Below are 20,102 nucleotides of genomic sequence, written 5' to 3' on the forward strand. Positions count from 1 at the left end.
CAGCGTTTCTCACATCAAAATTGCCACTTTTGAACTTGTTAAACCACTCATTACACTGCGTTCGGCCAAGAGCATGCTCTCCGTAAGCTTCGACAAGCATTCAATGAGATTCTATCGCCGATTTACCCAAATAGAAACAGAAAATTAATGCTCCCCGCAAATCGTTGTTTGAAGGCACGTATTTCGACATTTTCAAGAGTGAAAAAATCACGATGTCATATGAAACTTGAAATGTTTGGTATTAGATATTGTTGACAGATGACAATACGCCAATTAGCACAAATGGTAAGTTCCGACAGTGCCTACAAGTGTGCCTACTGGCCGCTAGATGGCAATACCGGTTTCATATGTATACACCTGGTACTTAGGATTTTTAGAGGTTATAAAAATAATATTTGCATTTATATTTATAAATAAAGAGCAGGTAATTTATTATGAACGTATTTACTATCATGGGAGCACAATGATAAATAATAATAAATATTTTTCGTTGAAACTTTCAGAACTTGTATAAAACATAGCGATGGTAAAGAGCCTATTTTTGGTTTGAATAATAACAAAATATAAGGTAGAACAAAAATTAACTGTCTCATCAAAAAGTCGCAAAACAAGCGAAACGGGACGGGAAGTCTGCAAAAGTCGCAACGTGTCTGGCAAGTACCGTTCGAGAAGAAACGCTTTACTCTAAAATAAAATGTATCATTGCTAATGCGCTAGTGAAGGCTTAAACTTGGAACGTTAAAACCCATACAGTCTTCCACAGCTGCACCAAGTCGCGTAGACGTCTTCCAAGGCGGGCAGAGGCATATACGATACTGTAGACATCGAAAACATCAAGGAGAATATTATTTCTTACGAAGGATTCCAAACTTCGACCTAATTAAGGGGGCGACTTATGTAACACCCCAAAGATAAATGTATATTTTGGGATTTTTTGCGAATGAAGAATAAACCGAAACTTTCCAAAAATTTCGTGGTTTATTGAGGCACTTTTGAACTATAAAATAAAAATTGTTACCCAAAAATATTTCTAAAATTTTTAATTATAAGGGCGAATGCCCAATATTTTTTTACAATTTTACAAATTCGTCTGACACAAAAAACAAAAAAGTTTCTTAAAGCTTACATTCATAGCTCCTTTGTAAACTGAAAAAAGTTAGAAAATAATCAGTTTCGACAAAATGGCGGCCGTTGCAACAAAAATTTTTATTTTTACGAAAAAGTTTGCATAAAATTGTTTAAACAATAACTGTTATAAATAGAGCATCTGACAAAACGCAACACATTTGCGCCGCGCACCATGCCTCTCGCAAAGCACGTTGCAAGTGCCTGGCACGTACATGCCTCTCGCACAATGCGACCCATATGCTCGCACCCTGCACGCACCACGTGCCTCGCATGCCGTGCGAGTAACGTGCCTCGTACGTTTGCTATCTGGGGGTATACTGTTATATACATAAAAAAGCAGAACTTATGTTTATTTTTCGGAACAAAGAAATATGCTTTGATGATGTTTAAAGCCTTTAAAATTGTTGGCCAAACGTCAAATTCGAAACACAGTTTCGGAAAGTTAACTAGCCTATTCCTAAGTAGAAGGAATTTTGCCAGAGAGGCCTGAATCAAACAATTCCTCTTTGGATACATCTGATTGGACTGATTCTTCATCACAAGGAAATTTGAGGGAATAAACATCTACTCCTGTATATGGTTTTAACGAAGATGAGGAATGTGTCATTTCCTCTGTCCAATCTAATATCGAGCTCTATAAAAATACCGAAGAACAAAATTTTATTAACAATGACAACAGCGCGGGCTGCGGATTATGGGGTTATTTAACCGCAATTAAAACCCGTGTTAGTCAAATTAAAAGAGCACGATTATTTTTCTGGACAGATAGACTCCTGAATATTCAAAGACTTCCCTCGGGCGTCGAATACAAAGACTTGTGCCCAAACTAATAAACATGGAGTTTGTTAACACTTTATTTACAAAGCTGGAATCAAAGAAGTGCTTTTAAAGAACGCTCATTATTGAGTTTCTACAATTAACATTAAAATAGGTATTAATAGTATATCTCGAAGTCATCTGAAGCAAATTTCAGGACAATTTTAGCATCTGTAGTGGCATACGGAGAGGTGTTCATAGTTTAATTGCGAGAAACCTACCTCAGCAGAAGACTTTTTAGATGAATTTCTAGGCGAGGCCAATGATTTATGCAATAATCGTTATAATTTCAGAGTATAAATGCTTAACTCCGAAATAAAATGTATAATTGATGTTGCGGTAGAAATGTTTTGCCCTTAAAAGTGTACCATCATTTCATTTGTCCTCACGTTGAAATCAGGATTTTATGCAATGACCCATTTATATAGAGGGAAGATGATTTGAATTACGCAGAACAGCTATTATGGAATTTTGTAGAGTCACTGATTCTAACCTGCGGCACACTATGCATCTGACAACATGCATGAATTAATGCACTTAATTGACGTTAGAATTTTCGGAAGGTTATATAAATTTAGCGCATTCAAATTTGAAAATCGTATGCAGTACCTATAAAAAGGGATGCGTGAAGGAGAAAAACTGATGCACCAATTAGTGAGAAGATACTTAGAATTCAAGGGTAATGTGACAAAAAATGTTAATTTGAAACAAAGTGGAATTCAATTTATTTGTTTATCGGACCACAACATTTGTCAGTTACCTGATTTTTGTATTTCTCCACAGTATCGAGCAATATTTTTCAAAGATTCAAACTAGACGTTACGAAGATGTCTGAAAAATGTTTTGGCCCAATCGACGGTGATATAGTGTTAATATATAATGTAGCTCAATTCTAGGAGGTGAAAGAGTTTGTGTACCTGGGATTCCTGTTTCTAAGGAATGGGGGAGTGGATGGTCATATAAAAGAGAGGATGAGAAGAGCAAATGTGGGGTTGAGGCACGTGTGGGGGTTGGGGAAAAGGTTGTTCGCAGATGATTTTGGAAGGAGAATAAAATTCTTCGATTCGCTAGCGATGAGTGTCTTAATGTATGGAGTGGAGGTGTGGAAGTGGAAGGCTAGTGAGGTGGTAAATAGGATATAGGGCATGTACATAAATCGGACACTGGGGTTAGCAAGGAATACGCATAACTATATTGTCAGGAGGAAGACAGAACGAGTTTAGAGATTATAACTGGGAGTCGGGTGTTTAAATTTAAGGAGAAATTTTTGGAAGAAGGGGAAAGTAAGCTGGTTATAGAGTGTTGGTGGGAAAAGAAGAACAAAAGTAAGGGTAAAAAGATGGAGGTGGAAAAGGAAAGGTATTTTAGAACGAATGGATTGCAGATAGATGAAGTGAGAAGGATGCACAAGGAAGGAAGGTATACGAGGCGGTGAAGAGAAACAGCATGGAGAAAGAGAATGGGGAGAATGGAGAATGGGGAGGGGAGAATAAGATAGTCAAGGTTAAACGGGAACTATGCTAGGATTTTTAAATTTTTATCTGCTATATCATCAAAGATTGTACCTTACCAACAGTAGATCAACCCTGCAAACCATGAAGGCAGAAAATCTACACATATCGATCAAGTTAAGAATCTTCAATAACAGAAAATTCTTCACGTCTTAATAAGACTAGATGGAAAATAATATTTTCAAATTAAAATTATTTCTTGAAAAAAGATCCTACTCCATCTTCACTCCATTGGGAATCGAACCACAAAACTTCTGATTTCCGAGCAGGTGCTTTTCCAATTAAACTATTAGAGGGATCAGAATAAGAACTCTTAATTCAAGAAAAGAATGCCAATTTGAGGTAGGTGTTAATAATAAAAGTAATTATTTTAAAATTTTTATTTTTATTCTGATCCCTCTAATAGCTTAATTGGATAAGCACCTGACCGGAAATCAGAATTTTTGTGTTTCGATTCCCAATGGAGTGAAAATGGAGTAGGATCCTTTTTCAAGAAATAATTTTTCCAGAAACGGTGGAAAATAAGTTTAAAATAAAAACCGAAACCTAGGAGCTACGAACTAAGTATTCAGGAAATCAGATAGCCGCCTGCTAGACAGACCGTTGAAAAGACAACTCAATGATCAACTGACCTCAGACTACTTCCGGACTACTTCCGGAGAAACGCCGCGCTAATCGCTACAGGCGATTTTAATTTTTCTTTTTTTTGACTCCAATATAAATAAGTAAGAGTGGGCTGCAGGGTAATGTAATCCAGAACAATTGAAAAAGTAATGGTTATGTTTCTAATATTTATATTGATTTGTCAATAAAGAGACTATAATTTTATATTTATAATATAACGTAGTCAAACGCAGATCTTTTTATTTGTATTTGGAAAGAACAGGTAGTGAAATGGTCTATAAAAAATTTTACAGTTTTAAAGGTTTGTTTTTAAATTTTAATCTTTCAGCGGGCGCGCCCTGTCATTTCCCTTGAGCTAGCGCTTGTCATACATTTTACGTCATTTGTGTTTATCCAAGTTAATGATTTTTTCATTACCCTCATGTTGGGACATTGCATAACCGCAATTGGATTAGATTACTGCAGATTGGATTGGAATGAATTTGATTTGAGTTGATTGGATTTATGTTGAATTGAATTGATTGGAGTGAATTGGAGTGGAGTTGAGTTGAATTGAGTGGATTGTAGTAAAGTGGATTTGAGTTGATTGAATTTGAATGAATTGGATTATATCAAAATCAATTAGATTGAAATTAATTGGATTGGGTTCGAGTGGTTTGGATTGCAGTTGAGTGGATTAGAGTAGAGTGGATTGGAATTAATTGAATTGGTGTTGAGTTGAGTTGGGTGAATTGGATTGGAATAAATTGGATTTAAGTGGTTTGGATCTGAGTGAAGTTGAGTAGAGTATAGTGGATTAAATTAGAATATATTGTATTGGATTGGATAGAGTGAATTAGATTGTATTGGATTGAAATGAATTGAATTGCAGGTGAGTGACTTGGACTGGATCGGAGTCAACTGAAGTGGAGTAGTTTGGAGAGGAGTGGATTGTAGTGCTGTAGGGTGAAGTGAGATGTATTAAAAATAATTGGATTCGATTAGATTATAGTGGATTAGACTGGAATGAATTTGATTCGAATGAAATGAATTATGTTGGAATTAATTGGATTGGGTTGAAGTGGACTGAAGTTGAGTTGAGTGGATTATAGTGAAGCGCAGTGGATTGGATTCCCTTTTGGGTTTTTAGATTAGGACTCTATGCAACTTATTTGCAACTTTCGTACATACGCAGTGTATTTTTCTCTACTGCCGCGCCTCTCCTGGAGTCTCCAGAAATTTATTGGTACCCCGCCCCGTCCACCCGAATAGGTGGGAACTCAGCGCTTAATAATACACCAAATTCTCGCCTTCAGTCACCCCGTTTAGAGCCTTACTAGAAATCCTGGACCCCAGTTTCTTAGGGGCGCAGGGCGAGAGCGGTTCCGACAGTCGTCTTCGAAGGGTTGCAATGCGGATATACTCAGCCAAGCATATTGCGCAATAGCATGCATTCCAATTGGAAACGGTTCAGGTAGCACTAAATGTTAACGTTTCGATCCCCCCGAATTCAGTCCAAGGTTATTTGAAGGCAATCTCCGATACTGAACTTAAAGTAAGAGTTTGGTGTGAGTGGTAAGTATAGAAGGGGGGATTTTGCACATTTTTCGTAAATTTGACGACAGCTCGCTCTCTAAATGGTTAAATTCTCTCATCCTATTAGTACTTACAAATTGTAAATATTGAATTACTTGTGGAACTCACAATTTGGACTTCGAAACTGCTTCCATAATCCATTAAATTAATCCAATAATAATTAATAATTTACGATAAAAATATAACATCTAGCAATGCATCATCTGGATGAAAAACGTCAGAAAAATTCGTAGTTTTTGTACACTATTGGAACACGAAATACCTATTTTTATCAAGATTCAAAAGAGTTGACATCGTAACAATTTCCATATAGTGGGTGAATCTTAGTACGTGTGTATTTCACAATTCTGCTCCCTTCTTAGACTAAATTCGGCTTGCAAGGGAATTTTTTTCATATGGCCTTCGAAAAAAAATCCGCGACATGCTCTAACTCATCAATAGTACCATAGCTTGTGGAGAATTGAATAAGCCTCCCTTTCAGTTCTATATGAGTCCCAAAATGTATTCCTGGGGTTTCTTATCTTTGAAACTGCCGGTTTTCCTAGAGTTAACTGAAACCAGATATATTGATAGTCCGTGAGAGACTTCTTATCGGCGACTCTCCAGCTTACTATCGTGCTCATCAATTCTTCCGAGCATAGAGTCAAACCGAGAACCTGACACCTGTCTTTAATCTAGAACGTAAGAGTATCACTCCAATTTAGAATCTCCATCTCAGTGCCCGCCAGGTATTCGATTAGATCTCTCCATTTGTCATTGATTTTTGTGCGTCTCGACACAGTATGGTGGGAGTTTGCATCATAGCCCAACTGCAAAGGAATCCTGTTCTTCTGTGCACGGGAAATAAGTCGAGGCAATAACCACTTCTAGTCTTTTTATGCTTTTGCCCTTCAGTCTCACCTTGATAATGACAAGGTCCCTGGAGCAGAGCCTAGGCACTAAGATCGTATCCATACCCTTGACGACTATTCATGTTCTTGGCGTTTTTCTCGTTCGGTTTCTTGTATATGGTACCATAGCGTGACAAGTCACTAAACCTTTCCTTGCGTAACTAGGGTTCTTGGAATCCGGCAAACCCTGTTCCCACCACTGACATGAATCTGACCTCTGGATGCTTTCATTTGTGATTACTTATAATGTAAAATTGCACAACGATAAGATTTTTCACATTAATAAATAACCGACTTCATTATACATATAGTTCAATAATAGATCAAAATATCTCACACCTTTTAATATCTATTTTCATGATTTTTCCAAAAAGAATATTTTTTCAAAAACCGGGAAAACATAAAAATAATGTATCGACAAGACAACATAGCCTCGAATGAGAAAGCCTTTTTATTAACATACGAACATCTTAAATATTTGTTATGCATAAGTTTAATTTTTTGCTGAACCACATTGAGAGTTGATTACGCCAAAAATTATCAAAATATGCATTTGTTTATAAAAATTGTTAATATAATCAACAGTTTTGTTACTATAAAAATATGACCAAAAAGTGTTTTTTACCAGAAATTTCTGGTTGATTCTGCAAAAGATAAAGCCTATTCATTAAAAAATGGACAAAATATGCATTTGCTTATAAAAATTGCTTATTGAACAAAAATGTTGGTGATTATAAAAAATATGCAAACAAGGAATCCTTGGCAAGGTATTTTAAGTTGATTCCACAAAAATAGAGCCTTTTAATAAAAAAAGTGGTAAAAATTTGTTTTTCTTTATTAAAATGGTTCATATAATATCCAGTTTCTGTCCTTATGAAAAATGTGACAGCAACGAGTGTTTAGCAAAACAGTTCGACTTGATGTCGACAAAATTAGGCCTATTCGTGAAAAAAGGTCAAAATGTGAACTTATTTATAACAATTATTTACCTAGTCAAAAGTTTTTGTAACAAGAAAATGTGACATCAAGGAGTCTTTGCAAAACATTTCAAGTTGATTACAATTTTCTAATTCCAGAATTCAATTACGGAAATTCGATGTCTGAATAGTTTGATGGAAGCAGATACTTAGAGACTTATTTCTCCAAATCCTTCTTAGGAAGACCATGTTTCAAGATATGAATCCAACGGTTTCCAGCTTTTTTGGTAAGTCTTGTTATGTCATTCTTTTTTATATGATGCATATAATAACCCCCTGACCCTTCCGCATAATAATTTCTACCAAAATATGCCATCATATATACTAAGTTCCTATCTTAAAAAAGACACTTGCACTCAAATACACACACACACAAAGGTTACCCCTTCCCCATATTTGGACACATCACCCGAACGCTACTCACACTTCTACACGGTTACCCACGCTTTTCACTTGCAGTTGCACTCTCTGATTCAACCTCATACAAAATACGAACTATCTTAACACATATCGCTTCAAAGAATACCCCCTCCCTTTCTCACATACTCTCACACTTAAGAACACATGATATGTCTTATTTATACCGAATCACTCACGAATACCAATACAGTTGTGTAGAAGTATTTACTTTTAGGTATCGGTTATGCTCATAACCAATTTTGATCAGCATCACATCAACAATTATTCCTTGTCATTTAGAAAAACACTTATTAAAAGTTTAAATAATAAAACCTTAGAAATTTTCCTAAGCAAATGTTCTAAACCTTTACAAATTTAACAATTGCAAATTAGAAGTTCTATTGGCTGATGAGCTTCGATTTGACATCATTAAGTGTTTTAAAATTCTCTACAGCTGATACAGTCATACATTTTTTAATCACCTTACTTAGTAGACACGATTTGATAGATGACATATTTTTGCTGAATAAACATCTACGAGGGAAGAATAGCAAGGTTTTTCATAGAAATTGCAGGATAAGCAACATTAGATAAATAGATAGTTAAATGTTTATTTTTCGGCCTGCTAGCCTTAAAAAATTGAGTTACTTACATTTACATTTCTTGCAGATTTTTTTTACGACAACCTCTTAAAAACTAACATCCATTCACACCATATCTCTAAGCCACTCGCGTTTATAGCCTAACATACCTTGCTTCACGTCGCCCCGCCACGCTCTGCATCCACGGCTAGTACTTAATACTTATCTACTATGTAAAATATTTACAATTTTTTCACACGTACTTCCTCTCCTGTTTACAATCTTTTCTTATGCAATCCTCTTCCTCCTTCCTTCTCTTCTTCTCCATCTTACCCAACATCCCCTTCACCATGCTGCTGTCCATTTTTCCCCACTTTCATACAACAATACCTCCATGCTTATCCCACTCCTTTCCAAAAACTCACTAGTGCTTCTTTCGATCGATATTTGCCGATAAACATACTGTAAAAATTATCGTCTCGGCTTGTTTCGTTTTCATCAAAGTATTAGTTTAACTGAGCGATGTCGAGTATTCGTTTGTAGACTCCTAGCGAGATAAATTGTTTCTTGTGTCCTCTTCTGAATTTAAGTGTTCATCTATTTCATATTTTTCTTCCAATATTTGACATCCAAAAGGTCAAAATTCAAATTAATTAGATGACCAGACGATCAGGCACGATCGAAACAAAAGATTTACCGAGTAGGACATATCGAAAAATATTTTGGGAGCCGAGTGAAGTCGACCGAGGGTACTGAATTTCTCGGCTCGAATGTAACACCACTATTCGCATTCCTCCAACCAGTGCACCACTTTTCAATCCCCCTTCCCGCACATTTCACACATGCTATTCTCTCTAGAAAGCTAGAACCTATTATACACCTTCATACATCCGCATCTCATCCTCGCTTTAAGTTCCTGACTTCCGTTCTCTCCTTTTTCACACAACTATTGCGCGCTCTCTCTCTTGGCATAATCCTAGCACATTAAAAATATTTCTTGAAAAAAAGATCCTACTCCATCTTCACTCCATTGGGAATCGAACCACAAACCTTCTGCTTTCCGGTCAGGTGCTTTTCCAATTAAGCTATTAGAGGGATCAGAATAAGAACTCTTAATTCAAGAAAATAACGCCAATTTGAGCTAGGTGTTAATAATACAAGTAATTATATAAGTCTCTAAATATCCGCTTCCATCAAACTATTTAAACATCGAATGTCCGTAATTGAATCCTGGAATTAGAGAATTGTAATCAACTTGAAATATTGCTCCAAAGACTCCTTAATGTCACATTTTCTTGTTACAAAAACTTTTGACTACGTAAATAATTGTTATAAATAAGTTCACATTTTGACCCTTTTTCACGAATAGGCCTAATTTTGTCGACATCAAGACGAACTGTTTTGCCAAGCACTCCTTGCTGTCACATTTTTCATAAAGACAGAAACTGGATATTATATAAACAATTTTAATAAAGAAAAACAAATTTCTACCACTTTTTTTATTAAAAGGCTCTATTTTTGTGCAATCAACTTAAAATACCTTGCCAAGGACTCCTTGTTTGCATATTTTTCATAATCACCAACATTTTTGATCAATAAGCAATTTTAATAAGCAAATGCATATTTTGTCCACTTTTTAATGAATAGGTTTTATCTTTTGCAGAATCAACCAGAAATTTCCGGCCAAAAACACTTTTTGGTCATATTTTTATAGTAACAAAACTGTTGATTATATTAACAATTTTGATAAATAAATGCATATTTTAATCATTTTTGGCGTAATCAACTCGAAATGTCTTTCCAAAGACTCCTTTCTGTCATATTTTTTTTATACTAACAAAACCTAATTATTACATAAACCAGTTTCATGAGCAAATGCACATTTTGACCATTTTTACACAATTAGGATTCATTTTTTTTTCGAAAAAAGTTAAAAGCTTCCATCAGTTTCAAAAATATTATGGCAAGTAGTCTTTTGCGAAATATTTCAATGTGGTTCAGCAAAAAATTAAACTAATGCATAACAAATATTTAAGATGTTCGTTTGTTAATAAAAAGGCTTTCTTATTCGAGGCTATGTTGTCTTGTCGATACATTATTTTTGTGTCTTCCCGGTTTTTGAAAAATATTCTTTCTGGAAAAATCATGAAAATACATATTAAAAGGTGAGAGATATTTTGATCTATTATTGAACTATATGTATAATGAAATCGGTTATTTATTAATGTGAAATATCTTATAGTTGTGCAATTTTACATTATAAGTAATCACAAATGAAAGCATCCAGAAGTGACATAAATTTGCCTTTTAATAGCTAAGACTGGAATCCCCATGATGTGGATTAATTTGCAAAACAACAAAGACGCATCGGCGGTTCTAGTCAGATTCATGTCAGTGGTGGGAACAGGGTTTGCCGGATTCCAAGAACCCTAGTTACACAAGGAAAGGGTTAGTGACTTGTCACGGTGTGGTACCATATACAAGAAATCGAACAAGAAAAACGCCAAGAACATGAATAGTCGTCAAGGGTATGGGTATGATCTTAGTGCCTAGACTCTGCTCCAGCGACCTCGCCATTATTAAAGTGAGACTCAAGGGAAAAAGCATAAAAAGACTAGAAGTGGTTATTGCCTCGACTTATTTCCCGTGCACAGAAGAACAGGATTCCTTTGCAGTTGGGCTATGATGCAAACTCCCACCATACTGTGTCGAGACGCACAAAAATCAATGACAAATGGAGAGATTTAATCGAATACCTAGCGGGCACTGAGATGGAGATTCTAAATTGGAGTAATACTCTTACGTTCTAGATTAAAGACAGGTGTCAGGTTCTCGGTTTGACTCTGTGCTCGGAAGAACTGATGAGCACGATAGTAAGCTGGAGAGTCGCCGATAAGAAGTCTCTCACGGACCATAAATATATATGGTTTCAGTTAACTCTAGGAAAACCGGGAGTTTGAAAGTTCAGAAACCCCAGTAATACAATTTGGGACTCATATAGAACTGAAAGGGAGGTTTATGAAATTCTCCACAAGCTATGGTACTATTGGTGAGTTAGAGCAAGTTGCGGATGTTTTTTCGAAGGACATTTGAAAAAAATTCCCCTGCAAGCCGAATTTAGTCTAAGAAGCAAGCAGAATTGTGAAATACACACGTATTAAGATTCACCCACTATATTGGAAATTGTTACGATGTCAACTCTTTTGAATCTTGATGAAAATAGATATTTCGGGTTCCAATCGTGTACAAAAACTACGAATTTTGCCGACTTTTCGTGAACATTGTAGTTCACTTCTTTAGGGCTGCTATGAAGAAATCAACAGCAATGTTCACGAAACGACGGAAAAATTTGTAATTTTTGTACACGATTGGAACCCGAAATATCTATTTTTATCAAGATGATGCATCTACTCAATTAGTCATTTAAAGATTTATCTTTATAATTTCCGAAATACATGTGTCTCTTCTCTTTGCAGGTAATTTTAGTTTCCAGGTGATAATCTCCGGATAAATTCTTACATGAACTTTTAGGATAATGACGGCCATGTATAAAGATAGCAGCATGGTGTTATCAATACACCAACAATCTATAAATGTACAAAGCACTAGTTTACAGATTATAAAATCGTTAGCAATAACATGTATCTTTATTTTATTTCTGCTTTTTCTGTCTAATACAATTCAGCCTCGAAATCAACAGAACGCCAGGAGTTTGATCTAGTCATGCAGCATTGAACATTCATAAAAGTGCAATCTTTAGTGGTTTTTACTGTGAATACGCTTACTTTTAAGACCCGCTCAATTGAGCATTATTTAAAAAGTGCAAATTAAAAATTATACCATTTACAAGTATATCGTGGCCTTCAAAGTAGGAAAATATTGTATTGAAAATACAGTTGAATAATTGAAAATAAAACTTCCTCAACATTGAATTTATCATTTTTTCAAGTAATAATCAATGGCCTTTGTTTGACTAAGGGCCACTGTTTATTACCATATTTACATATTGTTTTTATAAATCTGTTTTATTAAACAATTTTTATTCTAAAGCTACTTCTAAACTTAGAAAATTAAAAACTAAAAAAAAATGATTTTTAAATAACATTTTAAGGCTTCCCCTCTGGAATTTTTCAATTTTTTATTAATTCTTCATTTATCAATTCACCCAACAAAACTTTTTCTTCGATTCCTACTTTTTAATTGCAAACAATTTTAAAAACTTAAATCTTGATACTATTATTGCTAGATGTTATATTTTTTATTGTAAATTATTAATTATTATTGGATTAATTTAATCGATTATGGAAGCAGTTTCGAAGTCCAAATTGTGAGTTCCACAAGTAATTCAATATTTACAATTTGCAAGTACTGATAAGATTAGAGAATTTAACCATTTAGAGAGCGAGCTGTCGTCAAATTTACGAAAAATGTGCAAAATCTCCCCTTCTACACTTACCACTCACACCAAACTCTTACTTTAAGTCCAGTATCGGAGATTTCCTTCAAATAACCTTGGACTGAATTCGGGGGGATCGAAACGTAAACAGTCAGGGCTACCTGAACCGTTTCCAATTGGAATGCATGCTATTGCGCAATATTCTTGGCTGAGTATACCCGCATTGCAACCCTTCCAAGACTACTGTCAGAACCACTCTCGCCCTGTGCCCCTAAGTAACTCAGGTCCAGCATTTCTAGCAAGGCTCTAGACGAGGTGACTGAAAGCGAGAGTTTGGTGTATTATTAGGCACTGAGTTCCCACCTATTCGGGCGGACGGGGCGGGGTACCAATAAATTTCTGGGGACTCCAGGAGAGGCGCGGCTGTAGAGAAAAATACACTGCGTATGTACGAAAGTTGCAAATAAGTTGCATAGAGTCCTAATCTAAAAACCCAAAAGGGAATCCAATCCACTGCGCTCCACTATAATCCACTCAACTCAACTTTAATCCACTTGAACCCAATCCAATTAATTCCAATATAATTCATTTCATTCGAATCAAATTCATTCCAGTCTAATCCACTATAATCTAATCGAATCCAATTATTTTTAATACATCTCACTTCACCCTACACCACTACAATCCACTCCTCTCCAAACCACTCCACTTCAGTTGACTCCGATCCAGTCCAAGTCACTCACCTGCAATTCAATTCATTTCAATCCAATACAATCTAATTCATTCTATCCAATCTCAACTAAACACCAATTCAATTCATTGCAATCCACTCTACTCTAATCCACTCAACTGCAATCCAATCCACTCGAACCCAATCCAATTAATTTCAATCTAATTCATTTTGATATAACCCAATTCATTCAAATTCAATCAACTCAAATCCACTTTACGACAATCCACTCAATTCAACTCAACTGCACTTCAATCCACGCCAATCAACTCAATTCAACTTAAATCCAATCAACTCAAATCAAATTCATTCCAATAAAATCTGCAGTAATCTAATCCAATTGCGGTTATGCAATGTCCCAACATTAGGGCAATGAAAAAATCATTAACTTGGATAAACACAAATGACGTAAAATGTATGACAAGCGCTAGCTCAAGGGAAATGACAGGACGCGCCCGCTGAAAGATTAAAATTTAAAAACAAACCTTTAAAACTGTAAAAATTTTTATAGACCATTTTACTCCCTGTTCTTTCCAAATACAAATAAGAATATCTGCGTTTAACTACGTTATATTATAAATATAAAATTATAGTCTCTTTATTGACAAATCAATATAAATATTATAAACATAACTATTAGTTTTTCAATTGTTCTAGATTACATTACCCTGCAGCCCACTCTCACTTATTTATATTGGAGTCAAAAAAGAGAAAAATTAAAATCGCCTGTAGCGATTGGCGAGGCGTTTCTCCGGAAGTAGTCCGGAAGTAGTCTGAGGTCAGGTTGATCACTGAGTTGTTTTTTCAACGGTCTGTCTAGCAGGCAGCTATCTGATTTCCTGAATACTTAGTTCGTAGCTCCTAGGTTTCGGTTTTTACTTTAAACATATTTTCCATCATTTCTTGAAAGTATCAAGTCTTCTAATGAGTCTCGACCTATGAAAAGGATATACAGCTCGAATTATTTTGTGAATCGTAACAAAATTTATACTTCCATTTATTCCATGAACAATTGGCTTTGTTTTATAATGTGAAAATAGAAATAATAAATACTTGAGAATTCTTAGTGAGTTATAAAGAATTCAAGGTAAATTCGTAGGATTTAATTGTGAATTTGGAAGAATTCGTAGTCAGTGCCATCGAATTTCTAGTCAATTCTAAAAAAAATTAAAGGAAATTTAAAAAAAGTAAGGACAATTCCAAACAAAAAAAATGAGTTCAAATCATTTAAGGTGAATTCGGAGGGCATTAAATAAATGAAATTAAATATAAATTTTTTAATATTGATTGCAAAGAATAACATAGAATTAAAAGTAAATTTTAAAGAAACCCGATTAATTAATGGTGAATTCCAGAGTTCATTGTGGATTTCAAAAAATCAATTGTGAGTTCTAATGATTTATTGATGAGTTCCCAAAGTTTATAATAAATTCTTTAAGATTTCTTATCATATTTTAAAAAATTTACAAGGAATTCAAATAATGTAAGGAAAATGCCGAGGGATTTAAAGAAGTTACGGGAAATATAAATATTTTATAACTAATTTCAAAGAATTCCAAAGAATTTACTATGAAGTTCAAAGAATTTTATGAAAGATGATTTGCACGGATTCATAGCAAATTGTTTAGAATTTTCAGTGAATTCTATAGAATTCAAAAAATATTTTAAAGAATTGAAATGAAATATAAATATTCTAAGATTGATTTCGAAGAATGCCAAAAAATGTATGATGATTTCTAAAGAATTTTGTTTAATTCTTACAGAATTTCAATGAATTGATCGTGAATTCTCGAGATTTCATTGTAAATTTCAGAAAATTTATGACGAATATAAAATTGTATTTGTGAATAACAAAAATTCATGGTGTAGCCTTCAGATATTGTAGTCAATTCTAAAGAAATAAAAAGATTTCATGGTGAATTCTGTAGAATTTCTGTCAAATTCTGAAGAATTCCAAATAATTCGATGAATATAAATAACTTAATGTCAATTCCGAAGAGAACAGTGCGAATTCTAAAGAATTCAAGTTTTATTAACGAGTTCGAAGAATTTATAGTGAATTCCACAGAATTCCTAGTAAGTAATCAATTTAATTCAATGAAGTTTATTGGCTAAAAATTTTATTTTAACTGTTTTTATTCAAGCTAAAGGCAAGATGAATTAAATAATAATGTACCAATAAAGAAATTAATTAAACAGAAAAGATGATATTTTTTATTTGATGGTTACTGGTTTTAATTAAGATCACTGTTGGGAATTAAGAATAAACGTAAATAAATGAAAAATACTTTTGGCCTTCCGCAAGAGAAACTGTCCACAAAAGGAAACGTTTCTTCGTTCAAAGTAAGAAATCAAATGACATTAATCAATAAAAACCCCTAAGATATACCTTGTACATTAACACTAACACCAGATCAGCATTACTCTTTCGTGAAAATGCCAGTCGTCTAGAAGTTCGTTCCCCCGATAATTATGGTTCAAATTAATAATACGCCACCTTAGGTAGACGAAGGATATGGGTGAATAAAAATTCTCTAGCTATGGGAAAGATCAATAAAATGATGGACGCTGGAAGAAAATGTCATGCGAAACTTTTTCTTTTAATGAAAGACCGCATATAGGTGCATCGAAATTCAGTGCTCGTAGCAAAAATATTTTCCGCGATTCTAGACAACCTAAAAATTATACCTTTTTTAAAACAAGCGAATTCAATGAAAATAAATACCAACATGTTTAAAGAAAATTAAACAAACTTCAAGGTACCTTAAAAAACGGGGGGTGCCCTCATGAAAAAGGAGGATTGGTAAGTATTGGATCTAATACTTTTTTCGCGAATAAGTTTTGGAAAGCTAATGCTTTTTCGCGATAAAAGTACTGGAACCAATACTTATCAATAGTTCTTTTTCATAAGGGTGAACTCCAAAGAAATCCATGAATTCATATAGTTCAAGGTGAAATTTGACAGCTTTAAAGAACTAAACAGAACTCTAAATAATTCTTTGATTAGTTTTGAAGATTACCAAAAAATGTATTATGAGCTCCAAAAAAATTCAATGAATTTGTAATGAATTCCGAAGAGCTAATTATAAATTCAAAAGAATTCATAGTGAACTCCAAAGAATTCATTGTGAATTCGAGAGTTTAATTCGTGAATACCGAAAAATTCAAGGTAAATTACATAGACATAATTGTGAATTCTAACGATTTCATAGTTAATCCTATAGAATTTCCTATGAATTCTAAGGATTTCTAAATAATTCTAATAATTTAATGTCAATTCTGAGGACATTGAATAATTAAAAGAATTATAAATATTTTTAGATTAATTTCGAAGAAATTCAAACAATATATGATTTTTTTTTTTTTTGGAGAATTCAAACAGTTCATTGTGAATTTCAATGAATTTATTGTGACTTCTGAAGTTTGATTTGTGATTTCCAAAAATTCATCGTAACCTTTTCACAACTGAGAGTGAATTCATAATAAATCTCAGAGAATTCCAGATAAATTTCAAAAAATTAAATAGCATTTTTAATTCATTATAAAAAATACCAACAAGTTTAAAGTAAATTCAACCAATTGAATTATGAATCCAAAGAATTATTGTTGTATTTTATAAAAATTCTCAAGTTAAATTCAAGAAACTGTAAGGGACTTTAGAAATGGAATTGAATTCCAAAGAAACTTATGAATATAAATAATTTAAAGTGGAATCCAAAACTTTAGAAAATTGAAAAGTAGTTATATTATAAGCATAAGTTTTATTATAAGATTTAATTTCAGATTTAATTACAAATTCTAAAGAATTAAGCTTGAATTCGAAGGAATTCGAAGTTTATTCCGAGGAATGTATTATGATTTTCACAAAATTTCAATAAATTTATAACTTCTTAAGTTCGATTTGTGATTTATAAGATGCCATAGTAATTTTTTTTTAGTTAAATAAAAAAACTCCAAAGAATTCAAAATGAATTCAAGAAATTTCAAGAGAATTAAACATTTTTAAGTTGAATTTTAAGGGCGCGGGAGCGTCTTATTTTCCCAGTCTACTTCAATAGAATGATATTAACATTACCAAAAATAATCTTGACATAGAAAATTTAACCCCTAAATGAGAATGTAAAAAGATGAAAAGTTTTTAACCTCTGCGTGTAATGTAAATTCCATCACAATTTTCTAGTGCTTAGGGAATAAAGTACAAATAATTCCGAGTTATAGACATTTCAAAATTATGTCATATTTATTCTTAATTGTCTTATTCACTGCGTTTAAAAATAAAAAAATCATTTTTGTAATTATGGTTTTTTATATGTTCTTAAGAATAATTTATGCAATTACTCTTATTCAAACTATCAAGCAGAATATATTTTTCATAAAATAAAAAGATGGCTTAACGTGCATTGCATTAATTTTAAAATTTTATTTTTATTTTTGAAATTTTCCTCATTGAGAACCTGCATTGCAGTGACGTCACGGCCACCCGAAGGCCAAGTCTATTGTCGGGTAAAGTGAGCAAAAAAATTTCGAAGGGTTCAGTATCATCGAAAAAGGTAACCGTTCTCGCCCCCGCTCCCATTGCTGCCATTAGGACTCATAATCACCGCTGCTTCCGATATCATAGATTAAATTTTGAAATTTACTTGTTTCAAGCTTTAAAATAGGCCCTAAATATTATTATTCTGACCTACAAATTGGAAAATGTATTGTATGAAAATGAAGGATCACTTGCAAGGAGTTTCATCTCAAAAGCATCCCCTTAAACATATCAAATTGTACACTGGAGTTGAGCTCATTTTATACTGATAGTTTGTGATGCAAATGATTTAGTCGTTTTTTTTTTGTTGACAGGAACCTGCATTTGCTCCAGTACAAATCGCCTGATATAGTTCTGACGTTTTTTCCAGGATATTTGAGATTTTAATTTATTTGTTTAAAAATAAAAGAATTGTGCAGCTAATCCAATTTAATAGCGCAGCCGTTAACAAAAATTCCACAATAGATAGAACCTTTTTGTGCCCTATAAAATTATGAACATTTTTTCACATCACCATATTCGACCTAAAATAAACAGTTCTCGAGTAATTTTAAAAAACATGTGATTGTTTAACACTTTCCAGAATTTCGGTACTTTGCCGTACACGTATTTTTGGGGACTTTTTACAATATCTTTATAAAGCCATTGCCAACGTATCTGTGAAAAAAATGCTACTTTTACGAATTTTTTTCTCAAATCCTTCATTGACTGGACTATGCAGCAGCGTTGTATTACATGGGAGTTCATGTGATCCCCCTCCCCCGGGTCAAAATCTCAGCATTATTTGTCTTTTTTAGGTTTGAAATTTCTTTTTCGTCACAAAATTATAATAAATTGATATGAATTATTTATCTTTAAATACGTTTCCGGATTCCCTATTATCTGCATAACAAAACACAATTTTTAAAAAGGACAAATATTCAAACTTTAGACTTTTCTTTTTGACCTTTTCCCCATTCTCAAGGTACACGCCCGGCGTCTTTTAGAGTTATTACGAAACTGATACAAAGAGCACAGCGAGCTACATATGTTGAGAGTTGGTTTACAATTACGTCACATTTCCTGAGGCTTAATAATGCCACGAAGGAGAATTAAAGAAAATCATCTTCTTCAAAGTCCCCTCACAACCATTGAAATTTTGTAAATTCACCGTCTAAAGAATTTCATTTGATACAACTTTCCGCATTTTTTAATACATAGCCAAACTTTCCACCAGCAAAACAGTTCAATTTTTGAATTTTCACCTAAATACACATTCATAAAATAAATAAATGAATAAATATATATATATATATATATAATGCTGTAAAAATATATTTAACAAAGAATAAACTAAAAAATCTGCAATAAAATAAGTAAATTGAAAATTTGAAGAAAAAAACGAAAAAAAAATTATTTTTTAGGCACTCTGGGTTTTACATGATATTAACAAATAAAAAACAGGAAATTCCACAAAAAATATATTAAATTCAGATTAAACCAAAAATTGTACACAAGAAAAGCTAAATTTGTTCAAAGTTCTCAGTTTTTTCAGCAAAATTGTGTTATAATTCTAATTCTAAAGAATACATAGTAAAATAGGAAATCCTTAATTTTAAAAAAAGCCATTTTTTATGACACATAGGTGCAGAGCAATAATTCTTGACTATAACTTATACAGACCCCTATTTTAAATATTTCTCTAGCAGTCTTTACGCAATCCATCAATAATATCAGGTATGCGGCTGGGAAATTTCCTCATTATTTTTGTAACTCAAACCCTAGCAAGCAACTGATTATAAAGATAATGCGTTATTTCAACTTCGAAGGTAATAACTCAAATGCTACTAATCAATAGAAACATGTAGGGCTTCATCATAATCTCTCTATACCATAGTCTCTATACCATGGTTTTTTCCAGGAAACGAAATTGTCGCCTGGCATATTTAATTCTCCGTAAGT

The 20,102-nt window shown here is 33.4% G+C and overlaps 1 protein-coding gene across 1 annotated transcript in view; it reads right to left on the reverse strand.

Annotated features, from left to right (window-relative positions):
* LOC117179794 (ionotropic receptor 75a-like) overlaps window positions 1-19,935 on the reverse strand; it is a 91,369-nt gene extending 71,434 nt beyond the window's left edge. The window contains exon 1 of the mRNA XM_033371905.1: window positions 19,824-19,935. The gene's annotated coding sequence lies outside the window, so the exon portion shown is untranslated. The remainder of the gene's footprint in view (window positions 1-19,823) is intronic.
* Between the last annotated feature and the right edge of the window lie 167 nt (window positions 19,936-20,102).

The sequence above is a fragment of the Belonocnema kinseyi genome, chromosome 9 (genome assembly GCF_010883055.1).
Source record: "Belonocnema kinseyi isolate 2016_QV_RU_SX_M_011 chromosome 9, B_treatae_v1, whole genome shotgun sequence".
NCBI lineage: Eukaryota > Metazoa > Arthropoda > Insecta > Hymenoptera > Cynipidae > Belonocnema > Belonocnema kinseyi.